Raw genomic sequence first — 16,821 nt, forward strand, 5'->3', positions numbered from 1 at the left:
AGAAGGATGTAAGACAGGGATGTAGTCTTTCGCTGCTACTGTTCAATCTGTACATAGAAGCAACAATGATGGAAATAAAAGTTCAGAAGTGGAATTAAAATTCAAGGTGAAAGGGCATCAATTATACCATTCGCTGTTGATATTGCTATCCTGAGTGAAAAATGAAGAAAAATTACATGATGTTGAATGGAACGGATAATCTAATGAGTGCAGAATATGGACTGAGAGTAAATCTAAGAAAGACGAAGGTAATCAGAAGTAGCAGGAATGAGAACAGCGAGAAAATTACTATCAGTATTGATGGTCACGAAGTAGATAAAGTTAAGGAATTCTGATACCTAGGCAGTAAAATAGGCAATGACGGACGGATTAAGGAGGACACCAAAAGCAGACTAGCACTGGCAAAAAAGGGCATTCCTGCCCAAGCGAAGTCTAGTAGTATCAAAAATAGGCCTTAATCTGAGGAAGAAATTTCTGAGAATGTACGTCTGGGGTACAGTATATTATGGTAGTGAAACAGGGACTGTGGGAGAACCGGAAAAGAAGGGGATCGAAGCATTTTAGATGTGGTGCTCCAGGGGAATGTTGAAAGTTAGGTGGACTGATAAGGTAAGAAATGAGGAGGTTCTGCTCAGAACCGAAGAGCAAAATGACATGTGGAAAAGGGACAAGATGACAATACATCTGTTAAGACATCATGGAATAGATTACACGGTACTAGAGGGAGCTTCAGAGGGTAGCCGGGCGGAGTGGTCGAGCGGTTCTAGGCGCTACAGTCTGGAACCGCGCGACAGCTGCGGTCGCAGGTTCGAATCCTGCCTCGGGCATGGATGTGTGTGATGTCCTTAGGTTAGTTAGTTTTAAGTAGTTCTAAGTTCTAGGGGACTGATGACCTCAGAAGTTCTATAGTGCTCAGAGCCATTTGAACCATTTCTTTCAGAGGGTAAAAAACTGTAGGAGAAGGCAGAGATTGGAATACATGCAGCAAATAATTGAGGACGTAGGTTGCAAGTGCTACTCTTAGATGAAGAGGCTGACACAGGAGTTGAATTTGTAGCGGTCCACATTATACCAGTCAGAAGACTGATAAAAAGTCTGATAAAAAGTAGGTGAAATAACCTGATCGCCTAACTGTACAACTCTTGAATAAAGCTTCAAAAAATAGCAGCGTCCTGATACAATACACATGAAATGACTTTGTAAGCTATCTACTACGCTGCAAGCTCTGAGAGATATAAAATAACATAAGAACGTACAATGCAGCCGTTCAAAGTAAAAATGATTCTATTTTCATAAATAGTACATTCAAGAAAAAAAAATTTAATTACAGGATGTATATACAGCCATATTGATTGGACAAAATTTTTTGTCAATTGAGCATGGTTTCGATTGCACTAGGGCGGTGTAATGTAACGACGTAAGTTTTGTATGAATGATTTTCTTTTGACATATGACCATGTGCAGACTTCGTCACCTACGTCAGTTACAACACACTTCAAAATTATTTAAATCCTTTTTTAAATTTGTCTCTGAATGGTTCTTGAACGAAACTGTAATTAAAACATCATCATTTGAGTCGTATGCGCAGCACTTCGTCACTCAGGACAATTGGTTTGCGCAAACTTTTTTTCAATTTAGATGTCGTTTGTTTCTCCTCAGAAATTATATTAATGCAAGTGATCTGCTTTAATAAATATTAGAACCACACTGAATAAACTTTCGAGATTCAAACTCGCGATGGACGTTGTCAAAAATTAATAATCTTGTCAAATAAATTACGTTATATAATGCTTCATAAATGAATTCTCGGAACACGTATTTCAACTTTAGTAGCATCCACTAGTTCATTATCTTCCTACATATAGACGTGAACCTGAGCCTTGACAAGACAGAACTGAACATTTACAACATGATTAAACTTTCTATGACGTCATTGTTGTAGAAACATTAAAATTCTTAATTTTCAATTTTTATAAGCACGACGCAACAACTCGGTTTCAGAATCTTCTGTTGCTCTTTGGCTGTCGACCCGCGACGTATAGTGGCCAGCAATTTTCTCTCTGGTCCCGGCAGCGAAGATGCTGTCTCCGTTCGTTGCGCCGCCCTCTCCGTACATGAAACATAAAAAATAAATACAAAACTTTAGACAATGCACAACCATTACAAATATTACAAAAATACATAAACAAAATACTAAATTAAACTTATATTCACCTGCAAACTGAGCTGACACTGGTGGATGGGTGACGCTTCAATTTCGCGTCCCACTACAGCAGCCTTCATTGGAATAAAAAATTACGTCGATTACCTAGGAAATATGACAAGGCTTAAAAATACAATACACTTAATAGGATTACTTCCATAAATTATGTACAAACAGAATGTACTTACATGTAATAACACCATGTGTAAAAACGTCTGAACGAAAGTGCTCTCGTCAACTAGAAATGTCACAGGAGTAAAAACCAAGAATTAAAAGAACATGTTTGTGAACTGGATAAAATATTCCATAGAATACAAATGACAGCCGCAAGGTCGCTTAGGGCCAAGAGCGGCATTACACAGCCGCTACCGCCATAGCTAACAGGCCGAAGCACCCACGAGGTGGACACGAAAACAGATTCGCGCCATCTAGCAAGAAGTAATCGAATTACAGACAACTTAAGAGCAAATGAGGCATTGCAAGTACAATTTTTAACATTACTGGTAACAAACAGAAATCAGTGTATGAAAGTTACAGCATAACGTAACAGTCTTTTTCACAAAAGAAAATACAGTTCAGGTAATGTACAGAGATTAAATGAAATTGGAGGGGAAAACGATGTTTAAGAGACTACACTGAGGAGAGTCTCGCCATTTAGACAATTTTAATTAGCGGCTCTATACCTTGGGAAAAGTTTTTGCTGCGTAGCTGCAACTGTTCGTTAAGAATGAGACAGTCCTTCAGAGACAGGTCTTTAAAAATTTCTAGCTCTTCTAAGATGTTAAGCCCAAAGCCTTTTTCCTCAGAGTGCAATATCTGGACGTCTTTTACATCTTTAGGATTATGTCCTGTGATTAATAAATAGTCATCTAAAGTTGATTTGTGAACATTGGTGCCTTTTTTGCCTAGAAGGTGTTCCTTGAATCTTATTGAAATAGATCGACCTGTTTGCTCTATGTAGTAGGTGGGACAATTGTCGCAAATAATTTTATAAACACCAGAGTTCTGCAAAGTGGAAAGCGTAGAAGTTATGTATGATGTTATTTTTTAAATAATTATTAGTGGAGAAGGCTGCTCTAGTGTCACATTTATTTTGAAGCAGTAGCTGTATCTTGTAAGAAACCGGACACGAAAATGGTATAGAGAAAAATTCTTTTCATTGTGTTCATTACTAGAAAAGCCTAGGGTGCTGATTTTCATATTGGTTTTACTACTAAAAATATTATCTACTATGGAAGGGTCATAGGCATTACTGACTGCAATAGTTTTAATCAGAGTGTTTTAAATGTTGCGATTTTCACTAGAAAGGCTGGTGGAGGTGGCTCCATGGATATCTGAATGAAGAAAGATCTTTTTATGAGAATACGGGTGTACCGAAGTGAAGGGCGTAATTTGATCAGAACTGGTTTCTTTACGGAAGATATTGGAGCTAATTTTGTCGTTTACTATCATAATAACGAGATATAGAAAGTTTAAATGCCGGAACTCATTTTCAAGTTCGCAAGTGAAAAAAGAATCGTCAAACTCGTTAAACATATTAAAAATTCGATCCGTACCGTCGTTAGACGCTTTGTAAATAATCAAGACGTCGTCGACGTATCTAGCATATGAAAGAATGCCTACAGCTGATGCTGAAAATTACTGAAAAATTTCACTTGTAAGGAATTAATGGTGTATTCCTGCCAAGGAGTACCCCTTTGCAAGGCCAAGTAGTTGATGATATAGTTTTCCATTAAACTCAAAGTAATTGTATTTCACTACAATACGAAGTAAATTCATAAGATCGGTGATTTGCTCATCAGATAAGCCTTTTTTGAATGAATGTAAATTTTTTTCTACTCTGTCTATGATAGCAAGTACTGGCACATCTGTGTAAAGATTTTTTATGTCCAAAAAAGTAACTTTTATCTCTATCAGAGTGAATATCTTTAATTTTATTAACTAAATCTTGACAATTGGAAACAGAATAATTATTATGGAAAACGAACGATTTTACAATGTGTCTTGCAGAAATTTGGCTCAGTCGTGAAGTTGTGTGGATCGGGTGGTCCTTTTTATGGACTTTCAACTGAGTTCGTAACTTGAGCGCCTGAGGATTCATGCTGATTAGCTGCTTTTCTTGAAAAAGTTTAAGAAGAGATTTGGCATCGTTAATTGCTGTTCTGACTTCTTTCTGCAAAGTTGGCGTGGGGCCCTGATGTAGCTCGGAAACCTTCAGAGTTTTTGTGACATAGTCCTGTTTACTAGCAATGTAAATGGTATTGTCCTTATCGGCCTTCGTTGCCAAAGCTTTTTTTTTTTACAAGCTTTGGTTGTAATAAGTTTTTTTATCGGAATTAACGACATTACGAGAATTTCTGACAATATTACAAACGTCATGTGCTACTCTAATCTGACGGGAACTGTCTATTTTTACAATCAGCAAAAAAATATTCAAGTACATTTTGGTTTGATAACTGAGGCATGACATTATACTCGAAGCCTTTCTCCAGTAGTGAAATCCCATATTTTTTTAAAAATTAATGACAGTTTATTTAACACCCTGTCACAGAAATTATGAGAACTTTCTTTAAAACTAGACAGATGACATGATTTTACAGGTAGCAGGCACTGCAGTTTGCTTAGTTTCTTTTCATGTCTAATGAGAATGTTTTGTCTACAGTTGTCTAAGCTTTCGTTAATGTGGGACCAAAAATCAACTTGAATAGTATAATGAACCTTAAAAGTATTCGTTAATTCGAAGTACAAATAATAAGCTTTTTCATTTAAAACATACTTCTAGTATACAGGGCACCTATTTTTCAGACATGGTTTTTTGCACTAAACATTTGAAAGTATTTGGTTCTTTTTTGCACTGCTTTAAGTTCAGGTAACACTTCACATAATTAGGTACAAGTCCCCTCGCTTCACATTGTTTATTGTTATTAATTGCCATTCCTATAATCACAATTTTCATTTTCAAGTCTTCGTATTTCGTGAAGGCCTTAGATACCTCGGCAGGTAGGAATCTTGAAATTTTAAACGTATTTATTGCCTGAGATACAGCAACCGTACGTTAAGTACAGGATGTATACACAGCCACATCGGTTGTACAAAATTTTTTGTCAATTGACCATGGTTTCGATTGCACTAGGGTAATCATCGGAATAAAAAATTACATCGATTACCAAAAAAATATAATGACATGGCTTGACATACAATATATTTAATAGGATTACTTTCATAAATTACAAACAGAATGAACTTACATGTAGACTGAGGTCTCACAGACCCCCGTGATATTCCGTGTAAAAAAAAAACCTCGGATAAATTTTAATGTACTGCACGCCTAAAAATGAACGATGCATCCTTGGATACAATCTACTCAGACGGAAAAAGTCTTATATTTTGAAAATAATGGTTGTGAAAACAAGGGAGATATGTCTTCCCATTGTGTTTATGGGATCATATTGACCCCACTGGTAGCAGGAGGGTTAAATCTCGTTATGACTACTCCCGAATTTGCTAACAAAACGTCGTCACCACATTGTATTTCTCGTACCTCTGTTATGTAGACACTGTTTTACCCATAGTCATCTTGTGTTTTCTTTTTCTGACACGTTTCATCACAACAAACGCCACAAAAAGATCGCCGAGCAAGCTAATGGATGTGGACTGCTTGAACAATGAGGCAACGTGTAGACATGAATTCATGCATGTGTACACGCGTTCTTTCTAGTAATTTTTGTGTGTGTGCTTTTGTTTCCTTGCGTTAAGGATTGCACATCAGGGAAGTGAGTAGTGTGGGAATACCTTAAATCACACTAAACGGCTTCTAAAGTTTCAAAAGACTGTAATTCAATATATGCTTAATTTTTTATTTTTAGTCTCTCACAAGCACCCTGCACCATACTGTATATTAGTCTTTTGATCTCTTTCCAAGTTTTTTCTTCTTTTCTGCTTTCTGGACTCCTTGGTGGCCAACTGTGCTGCATACTCTGCTTTAACAGTGCGAGCCGTGTCCATCCGTTCAAGTTCTCTGATGCAGTTTGCTCCAGGATTAATTCCCATGTGTTATAGGGCTTTCACCCTACCAATATTGCCATAATTAAAATCAGTAACAGCATCACTAACCCACCACTTCAGTGTCTTCATTCCAACAAAACATTTTTAGGTAAGCGAGTCCATATAAGATTACTGAACGGCTCATTGGGATTTTGAGGCTGACCATGCAGACACTTCTTCAGTAATTCAGGATTTTCCAGGTCTCTGAAAATAAATATTAAGATGTCCATGACTGCTGCTAAGATGGAATGTTTGGATGTTTATGGCTGTATGAAATGTTTGAGCACTGGGCATTGCGGTAATTGCACCATGAATCAGGTCCAGGAGGGCAAAGGTGGTGTACTGGCATTTCATCAGTCGACAGTCTGTGAAAAAAAGGTATCCCATACTGCCTGCTTCATTTTCAACAAATCATCAGTATTATTTCTAATGGCGATCCCGTAATACTGCTGTAATTTAGCAATTATTTTGTCTGTCGGCCTGCCTCTTATTGTTTTACCATCAGAAAATTTCTTGTCACTCAAACTTTGTTTCAACTTCCTCAATCTGGTGTCCATACTCTTCTGGACATGACCAACACATTCCAGTTTTGTGATAATCTTCTCACCATAAGGATGAGCGGCTACTACACTGTTATATGCTTTTGGGTCTCCATCACCTAAGAACTTAGTGTATCGCACTTTCCTTTCGTTCACAGATTGACTAACAATTTCAATAGCTGCAGAGGCCTCCATACAACCACTTGTTCCTTCATAACTTCTGTCACATAGATGCCCTTCTTCATTCCCTGATTCACACTTATAAAAATGTTTGGTTTAAATCTGGAAATCTATCACCTTTCCAGTATCCACACTGGTCACTGTAGCATCAGAAATCTTAGTATTGTAGCCGACTTCTGCCAAGTGCCATCAAAAGCTACTGATATGTCAGTCATACCAACATTTATTTGCCGGCTGGAGTGGCCGTGCGGTTCTAGGCGCTATAGTCTGGAGCCCACGCCGCTGCTACGGTAGCAAGTTCGATTCCTGCCTCGGGCATGGATGTGTGTGTTGTCCTTAGGTTAGTTACGTTAAAGTAGTTCCAAGTTCTAGGGGACTGATGACCTCAGAAGTTGAGTCCCATAGTGCTCAGAGCCATTCGAATTTGAACCAACATTTATTTCAACAGCTTCGTTTGCAGCACCCTTTATTGACTCACATGCAATAGATTCCACAGCAGCTCCAATAAATCCTGCGTACTTGCTGATTTTACAAGGTGGGCGTGGCATATTAATCACGGCACACATTGTTTCTGCTCCAGTGAGTCCTTTGCCAATAGCCCTTCGTCGATACAACCACCTAACATTTAGTTCAAAATAATTTTCTTTAGACTTATCTGAATTCAAAAATGAATGAGTATGTTTACAACTGGCATAATTAATGATACGTTTCCTGGCTAGTCCATTTGATTCCTCATTGTCTTCATGTAAGCTAACTGGACCTCCACATATTTTACAACACACACATTCACCTAACATCCTTGTTAGGATGAGTAAATCTATCAGAATATAACCTAACCTACCATTAACATCACTTTCGTTTTGAGAAAACTGTGTGTCACAACGTTTTATTTTAATCTTCGAAGCACTAATGGGTGTTTCTCTAGATACTGACGAGTTTGCCTGTATTTCATTGTCTGTAACTTGACATGCCACATGTTGAGCACAGTGTTTCACTTTATTTGAAAACCTATTACGATGAAACCCACGTTTCTTAAAACACCTCGTTTTGGCTTCATACTTTACTTTTTGAGAGATTTACCAATCCATTCACCACTTTTCCTTGGAAAAACGTTTGCACTTCGAAATAAAATGCGTGTTTATACTACGAAACTGACACACACAGTGGTTACGGTTACTACAAGCCACACCGCAAGTTGGTTCGAATGGCTCTGAGCACTATGGGACTTAACATCTATGGTCATCAGTCCCCTAGAACTTAGAACTACTTAAACCTAACTAACCTAAGGACATCACACACATCCATGCCCGAGGCAGGATTCGAACCTGCGACCGTAGCAGTCGCGCGGCTCCGGACTGAGCGCCTAGAACCGCTAGACCACCGCGGCCGGCGACCGCAAGTTGGGAAACGGGGCCAAATTTCTAGTAGTTTACTATCGAGTTGAGATTTTCACACACAAATGTTTTATTCATATCTTACAGAAACTAGCTGTACGACCATAAACACGCCGCTAACGGCAATCAAGTAATTTACAGCAATGCAACCGTTTAAAAATTTCTTTTAAAAACGGCAATCAAGTCATTTATAGCAATAGAACAGTTTAAAATTAAAAAAAAAAAAAGAAACAGCAGCTAGCAGTGCGGCGATAACAGCCTTTTAAACACGCCGCTAACGGCAATCATGTAATTTATAGTAATACAACAGTTTTAAAAAAATTTAAAGAACATTAGTAAATAGGCTACTAAAGTAACTATAGAACTTTATTAACAAAGTACGGCGATGTAGTGTAGCTACCAGCACCGCCATTACAAAAAAATCAAAGGTCTCAGCAAACACACGATTAATGGCAATAAAGGAATGGAGGAATTTAAAAGGTTTTTAAACAAAAGTGTCCTGGAATATCATTAGAACATAACAGATATGACGGACCAGTGTAAGGCGGCCACAAATCACCCACTCAGGGATGCTCAGGCTAGGCAGAATACTGACCAATTTAAATACGCCGGTAAACACAATTGCCACTCTCAGGCTCGTCACTGCACCGACTTTTAGCCAGCGAAAACTTGTAATAAGATTGCTTAACTTGCTGACAGAATTAGAGCTAACCTCGTGCAAGGAAGCATTACACCACACAGTCCTGAATGAGCGACCACATGATCAACCAACAAGAAGCATGAATTTACTCATAACACACGACAGAATAGCGAAACAATTTAACAATTAAACTGCCAAAACTACACCTCCCATCGGGCAGTAAGGAGAGGAGGAGGAAAGACCACACTCTTTCATTACACCGGTGCCGGGGACAGGAAACCCGATCACCGGAGGTCACAAGGCAGAAGAGACACTGGTTACGCAAACCTATTACTTAATGATTAAACCTTCCACTAACGTGCAATCATGCTCGAACAGGCAGTACACGACCTCCGATGGCAAGGATCCACACATCCGACCGTGCACGCGTCGCCAGTGTACCCAACACGCCATGGTCACGCGACCAACCACACGCTCTGTCACCGGAGTTCACGTCTTCTCTGCAACGTTGACGGGTAGTGACCGCTCCTTCATGTTAGGTGTCTCCTTTTTTAACTCCAGTGTTGAAACGGAGGACTTAAAAAAAGCTTGTTAACGTCCCACCAAGGTGAAATGAACAGCAACTACTCGTGGGGCGACTCTGTATACAATCAACCCGCGGGGAGCTCTTCCGTCAACTCGACATACATCACGTGGTGACTCGGTACAACCGACCACGTCTGGTCCGCACTGGCGAGCCACACTGCCCTCCCGTGTCCACCAGATTCTCTGAGCGCACGCCCCTACTCCCGCGCTACCACACGAAGTTACCACCGGTCAAAGATCTCACTTCCTCCCGAAGCAAAACGAAGATATCGATAGCAGAGGGAAAAGACAACCAAGCAGCCACTTAATGACAGACAACATATCAAACAAACATGTCAGGGGAAGTAAAGGAAAACCAATGCAATTTAAACACAAGGTATAGCCCGAGTCGATACACGGCTCAGAAACGATACGATACTGTTTTTGACAGTGCTACCAATAGAAACACATAATTTAACCTTTGTAACACAGAAATTGTTGTGGGTTGGCAGGAGAGCCAACCCGGTATACTAGAGGAAGCCGAAAGGCACGCGTTTTAGCTCACGCAGGCTGGCGTGAGGTCTGGAACAGGACAAGGAAATTAGACTGTAGCAAAAAACGTACGTTGCTGCTGGAATACTTAACTTTAATCAATAAATGGTGAACATCGCTCTTGATGGTACATTATTCATAATCTCAATAGTAACTGGCAATGGCGCCTTGCTAGGTCGTAGCAAATGACGTAGTTGAAGGCTATGCTAACTATCGTCTCGGCAAATGAGAGCGTTATTGGTCAGTGAACCATCGCTAGCAAGTCGGTTGTACCACTGGAGTGAGTGCTAGGAAGTCTCTCTAGACCTGCCGTGTGGCGGCGCTCGGTCTGCAATCACTGATAGTGGCGACACGCGGGTCCGACGTACACTAACGGACCGCGGCCGATTTAAAGGCTACCACCTAGCAAGTGTGGTGTCTGGCGGTGACACCACAGAAATCCACAGCCTTTTATATAAAAAAATTATCGACTTTATTAGATCTTGAAGTAATTTACGTAAAATTTTTAACATTTTCAACTGGTGTAGATTATATTTAAAAATTAAAATATTTCAGAATGTGTGTGTGAATTCCTAATGGATGAAACTGCTTAGGTCATCGGTCCCTAGACTTACACACTACTTAAACTAACTTATGCAAAAAACAACACACACATCCATACCCGAGGGAGGACTCGAACCTCCGGCGGGAGTGGGAGTTCAGTGCAGATGTTATGCCTCACGGTATACAAGAAAACCGTCATATGTTACATGGCGAGCCGGCCGTCCGAGGTACGGAAGTACACTGAAGCGTAGAAGAAACTGGTACAGGCGTGCGTATTCAAATACAAAGATATGTGGACAGGCACAGTACGGCGCTGCGGTTTGCAACTGCGGTACAACGAATGTCTGGCGCAGTTGCTGGATCGGTTACTCTGCTGCTACAATCACAGGTTATCAAGATTTAAGTGAGTCTGAACATGGTGCTACAGTCGGTACACGAGGGATGGAACACAGCATCTCCGAGATTGCGATGAAGTGGGGATTCTACCATACGATCATTTCACAACTATACCGTGAATATCAGGAATCCGGTAAAACATCAAATCTCCGACATCGCTGTGGGTGGAAAAACATCAAGAATGGGACCAACGACGACTGAAGAGGGTCGTTCAATGTAAAAGAAGTGCAACTCTTCCGTAAATCGCTCCAGATTTCAACGCTAGGTCATCAGCAAGTGTGAGCGCGCGAACCATTCAACGAAACATCATCGATATGCGCTTTCGGAGCCGAAGGCCCACTCGTGTACCCTTGATGACTGCATGTCAGAAAGCTTTAGGCCTCGCTTGGGCCAGTCAACGCAGACATTCGACTGTTGACGACTGGAAACATGTTGTCTGGTCGGACGAGTGTCATTTCATGTTGTATCGAGCGGATGGAAAAGTACGGGTATGGAGACAGCCTCGTGAATCCATGGACCCTGCCTGCATGTCAGTAGGAAACTATTCAAGCTGGTAGAAGCATTGTAGTGGTGTGGAGCGTGTGAAGTTAGGGTGATACGGGACCCCTGATACATCTAGATACGACTCTGACAGGTGACACATACGTTAGCATCCTGTCTGATCACCGGCATCCATTTATGTCCAATGTGCATACCGACGAACTTGGGTGATTCCAACAGGACAATTCGACACCCGACAGGTCCAGAATTTCTGCACGGACACTGTTCTGAGTTTAAACACTTCCGCTGCCCACCAAAGTCCCCAGATATGAACATTATTGAGCATATTGGGATGCCTTGTAACTTGCTGTTCAGAAGAGATCTCCACCCTCTCGTATTCTTATAGATTTATGGACAGCCCTGCAGGATTCATGGTGTCGATTCCCTCCAGCACTACTTCAGACAGTAGTTAGGTCCATGCCACATCGTGGTGTAGCAACTCTACATGCTCGCGCGGGAAGGGGGACGGGTCGGCTATACTCTAGAAGGCAGTTGTACCAGTTTATTTTGCTCTTCAGTGTAGTTGACGTAGCGCTACCTAAGTCAAAGGAAACGGAAGACTTTCCACACCAGAAACACTGCCAGTGTTTAGCATACGAGCCGCAAGGCACAGCAAAGCCCAAGCAAGCACAGCCCGTGAGCACACAAATAGCTATCAGCTTTTGTACTGTCAGTATTATAGTACTACCACCATGCGGCTGTGACACTTGGAGTGCTGTCCGGAATGCTGAACGGGGTTCGCAGTTCGACCTCGCATCAGGCAACCGGCGCTGAGACACGAGACGCAGAGCCGCCACTGTTGCGGGGCCAGCCGACCGCTGCGACACAGCGCGCCGGGCAAAGTGCTACAGAGCTACTGCGGCGGGTAATGGTCGCTGTGTTACCTGTTGCCACCAGCCAGGCAGCGTTGGTAGTGTCAGCTGCGCTGCCGCCCACTTACCTGTCGAGTCCGGGGACATTACTAACGGACGCATTACGTCACTAGTCGGCCAGCACTGTTGGACGTCACACACACACACACACACACACACACACACACACACACACACACGGGGAGGCGACCCGGTGCTTCACACACAGTACCGCTGCTTGTAATGAATAGCGACGGAGAGCAGTAGTAAAGGAGTTTGAAAAGCGCAAAGCAGTCTCTAACTCTGGCATTCTTTAGCTACTGACAGAGACAGCACTTCGAAAAGGCCACGGACAGCACAGGCTGTGTGGAACTGCTTCTATGTTAGTCATCATGCACTGAGTTTGGTCTAGAGCAGTGGTCTCCCAACTTTGGCCCACGAACACCATCAATACGGTCCGCGGTGAGCCGTGGTAAAAAAATTGCTGTTTTGAAGAGCGCGCCGCAGCGCGTTGTGTGAAGCAGTCGCCCCCGTTTCTGGCGGTGGCGCCGCTGTGGCAATCGCAGCTTTGGTGTCTCCCTCTGGTGGGAAAGCGGAAAGGTTGTCTGTCCAAGTGCATGTAGGGGCCGTATCAGCTCGGCAGTGGGTCAGTCAGGTTGAGGCTAGGTTAGTCTCGCGTCACCAGTTGCTGATCTGTCTCTCGTTCGCATTTGTGCGGCAGTTAGTGTCTGTCGTCGGAGTGCGAGTATGTCTGTCGTTTGGATCAAACTTTAAGCCAGAAAATGAGATTCTTGCCACTCAGCCAGTAACAGAACTCAGTTAGTGGTCGCCCGGTAGGGGCTGAGTTCCTGCATCTGAGTCTGCGCGTTACGCCGCAAGTCAGCTCGAGTTGCTCGGGCAACGGTCATTGGCGGTTGGATCGGTCGGTTGGTTGTTCGCGCACTGAGACACGAGATGACTTGTCCGCCTTGAGCGTCGGCGCATGTGAGGTCCCCACCTGAGTCCAGTGGGCAGTACCGTATAGAAAGCGGTAGAGGCTTCGCGGTTGACACGAGAGCAACAGGAGCGAAACCACGACATCGGGCAGGCCGGGGCGAGCTGCGACGCCGTGAGACGGGAGATCGGGGTGCCTTCCAGCGTCCGTTGAAGCGGCTGACAGTGGATGGTTCGGGAGAGCGTTGGGTGTGCTGCGCCAGGTCTTCGCTATAAATCGCAGTTTATTAGGTGATTGGAGATATGTTGTTTCATTTACTTGTTAAATTCTACTTTTTTTCTTGGTGAGGTCACCAGCCGCTTTGTTTAGGGGTCGTCCCACCATTCTTCTACGTTTGCCCACCCGCAGGAATGTGGTGATTTGTATATTGGGTGGTCCGTTTTTCCCTTGTGGAGTTGGGGAGGGTTAGAGCAATCTGCGGTTCGGGTTGTTCAGTAATCGCCCTATCAATCTGACATACGTTAATAGCTGCCTCTGTCATGTTTGTCGGATTCGGTGTTAACGAATTTATAGAATTAAGGTGTAAAGGCCGAATTCCTGAAATATGTTTTTATCTTGCCTATCATCTTGCGAGGCGGTATATGTGTAATGTAGAGCATGTTGCACATTTTATGTAAGTCTGAATTTCATGGGTTTTATTTAAATAGTCATTTTTATAAAGTTGTCATCCTTCCACCGTAAGAGTCCTTTTAAAAACAAATTGCACTTTCGGTGGCAAATAATTTCTTAGTGTGAGTGTTTGCACCATTTTCATCCCTCTTACGGGGTACATAGTTAATGTGTTTGTTTGAGTTGTTAAAATTTTTAGTTTAAAGTAATCTGGTGTGTTGCAGATTTGCACCAATGTAGTCTTTCTGATGTTGTTGTGAGCGGTCGTGACTACGGCCGTGTTGAAAGGGAGTGGCAAGCTTCTTAGCCCGAAGGCTCATACTGTCAATATTGTTCTTTCTGCCTCTAAATAAAATTGTAACTTAATATTTCGAGGAAGTTTTTCTGCTTATAAATTTTAAATCTGTTTTTGAAAAGGCTTTTAAAGGTAATTTCATTTTCATCAGTTACTTCCACGCTCACCTAGTGTGATTAAATTTGTTAATGTTCTTGATGAATAACTAGTAAATAAAGTAAATTCTTTAAGAAAAGATTTTGAAAGTAAATTCACGGTTCACGCGGTAACGAATCAGACGTGCATGGTATCCGGTTCTCCGTAATTGTTTTTTTTTTTATTACAGCCGAACATTGACTATCGAGCACCTCCATAACGAGTGACTTTCACAGCGAGTAGAAGAAAGTGTAAGAAATTGACTCGTTCAAAATATGTTTTGCATTAATAATCTGTTTAGTGATGAACACTAAATGACAAGTTCTCCCATAAACTACCACTGTTTAATGTAGAAGCTCCGACAATGGTGTATTCACTAAGCTGTATCGATCGCAATGCATCCCGTGCGGCAATTGTCGTCACCTGGGCTGCTCGCGAGACCGCGAAGACGTTGCAAATTCTCTGCAACGATGTTGCAAGATCTTTTCTTCGTCGGAATTATGTTTACCTTTTCTCTTGCAGTATCTGTTTGGTATTCATAAATTCCGATTTGTCATCGCTGACTACAACGAATTCATTAAAGATGCCCATAAGTCAATAGCTTTGCGCGCTACGAATTCATTTTACGACGATGCTGTCTCTTTTTGGACAAATTTTTTACGTTCTGGCATAAGCAATTATCTTTGCACAACTTTCTTCTAAAATAGGATGTGGTGTACTATAAATAAAAACTATAATGCTGTATTACAAATCTGTTTGACTATCTGTTTGTTCGGAATTGTACGCAATGACATATTTACACGGATTTCTACGGAAAAAATGTTTTACTTCATGAGTGCTAAATGCGAGCCATATTCGGAAACGAATCACGCTCGTTAAGCTGAGTAACACTGTGCCTTGTAAAACGCAAATAAATCACTCAAAATAGCTGCAATAATCAGTTTTTTAATTTTTTAACACAGACTTTTAGGGTGACAATTATTGAGCTATATGAAAGAAAACGTAAATTAGTTACAAACTACGACTTGCACACACTTTATTCACCATGTAAACTGTGGTGTCACCGCCAGACACCACACTTGCTAGGTGGTAGCTTTAAATCGGCCGCGGTCCATTAGTACATGTCGGACCCGCGTGTCGCCACTGTCAGGGATCGCAGACCAAGCGCCATCACAAGGCAGGTCTCGAGAGACTGACTAGCACTCGCCCAGTTGTACGGACGACTTTGCTAGCGACTACACTGACGAAGCCTCGCTCCTTTGCCGAGCAGATAGTTAGAATAGCCTTCAGCTAAGTCCATGGCTACGACCTAGCAAGGCGCCATTAGTAGTTTATTGCATGTATCTATGGAGTCTCACTTATATCATCAATAGCGATGTACCAAGGATGGATTAAAGTTAAGTATTCCAGAAGCTACGTACTTTTCTTTATAGCATTCATTACGTATCCTGTTACAGACCTATCTCTTGCCTGCGTGCACTAAACGCGTGCCTTTTGGGCTACTTCCGTGGTGTGGCTGTCTTGCTACGCCACAACATAAACGTCACTATAGATATTCGGATTTAGCTTATGACTTTTTCGTTATGTCTGCCATCGTTGACGATGAAGTGGGGCAGACGAATAGCGAAATTGTGCATGACCCGCTGAAGTTTCGAAACATCGATGCTGTCGATGACCTCCTGTTTTCAGCTCGGCAGTGTTTTTGAGGTTATTGTCCCACAAAAAGGAGACGCATGTGTTCAGATCCGGAGAATAGGCGGACAATCGAGGCCCATGTAAGTGGCCTCTGGCCACCACAGAGCCGGAATGCGGTCCCCAAATTGTTCCTACAGGACATGAAACCTTTTCTGCTTTGATGGGGTTTAGCTGCGTCTTCCATGAACCAAATCTTATCGAAATCGGGGTGACTGTGGTTAATGGGGATGAAATCATCTTCCAAAACCTTCACGTAGCATTCTGTAGTCACCATGCCATCAAGCAATAGCATCCATTATTCTGTGACTAGATATTGCGCACCACAAGATCACCCGTTGAGGGTGAACAGACTTATCGACCGCGGAATGCGAATTACCAGTCCCATAAATGCGCCGCTTTTGTTTATTGAGGAATCCATCCAAATGAAAGTGGCTGAACGAAACAACGCGCATACTAATTCCCATCACGCCGCGCTGCCATCCGCGCAGTTTGAACGTCCTAACGCAAACCGTTCGGAAGTTATAAGGATTTTATTTCATATAATTCAGTAATTATCACCCTGTGTATACTGTAATTTAGAATTCTAGCTGTAATAAATTATACGTGATTTCTTGAAAATTTACAACACCTAAGTGACTTACATAGGC

This window comes from Schistocerca serialis, chromosome 1 (genome assembly GCF_023864345.2).
Source record: "Schistocerca serialis cubense isolate TAMUIC-IGC-003099 chromosome 1, iqSchSeri2.2, whole genome shotgun sequence".
NCBI classification, from domain to species: domain Eukaryota; kingdom Metazoa; phylum Arthropoda; class Insecta; order Orthoptera; family Acrididae; genus Schistocerca; species Schistocerca serialis.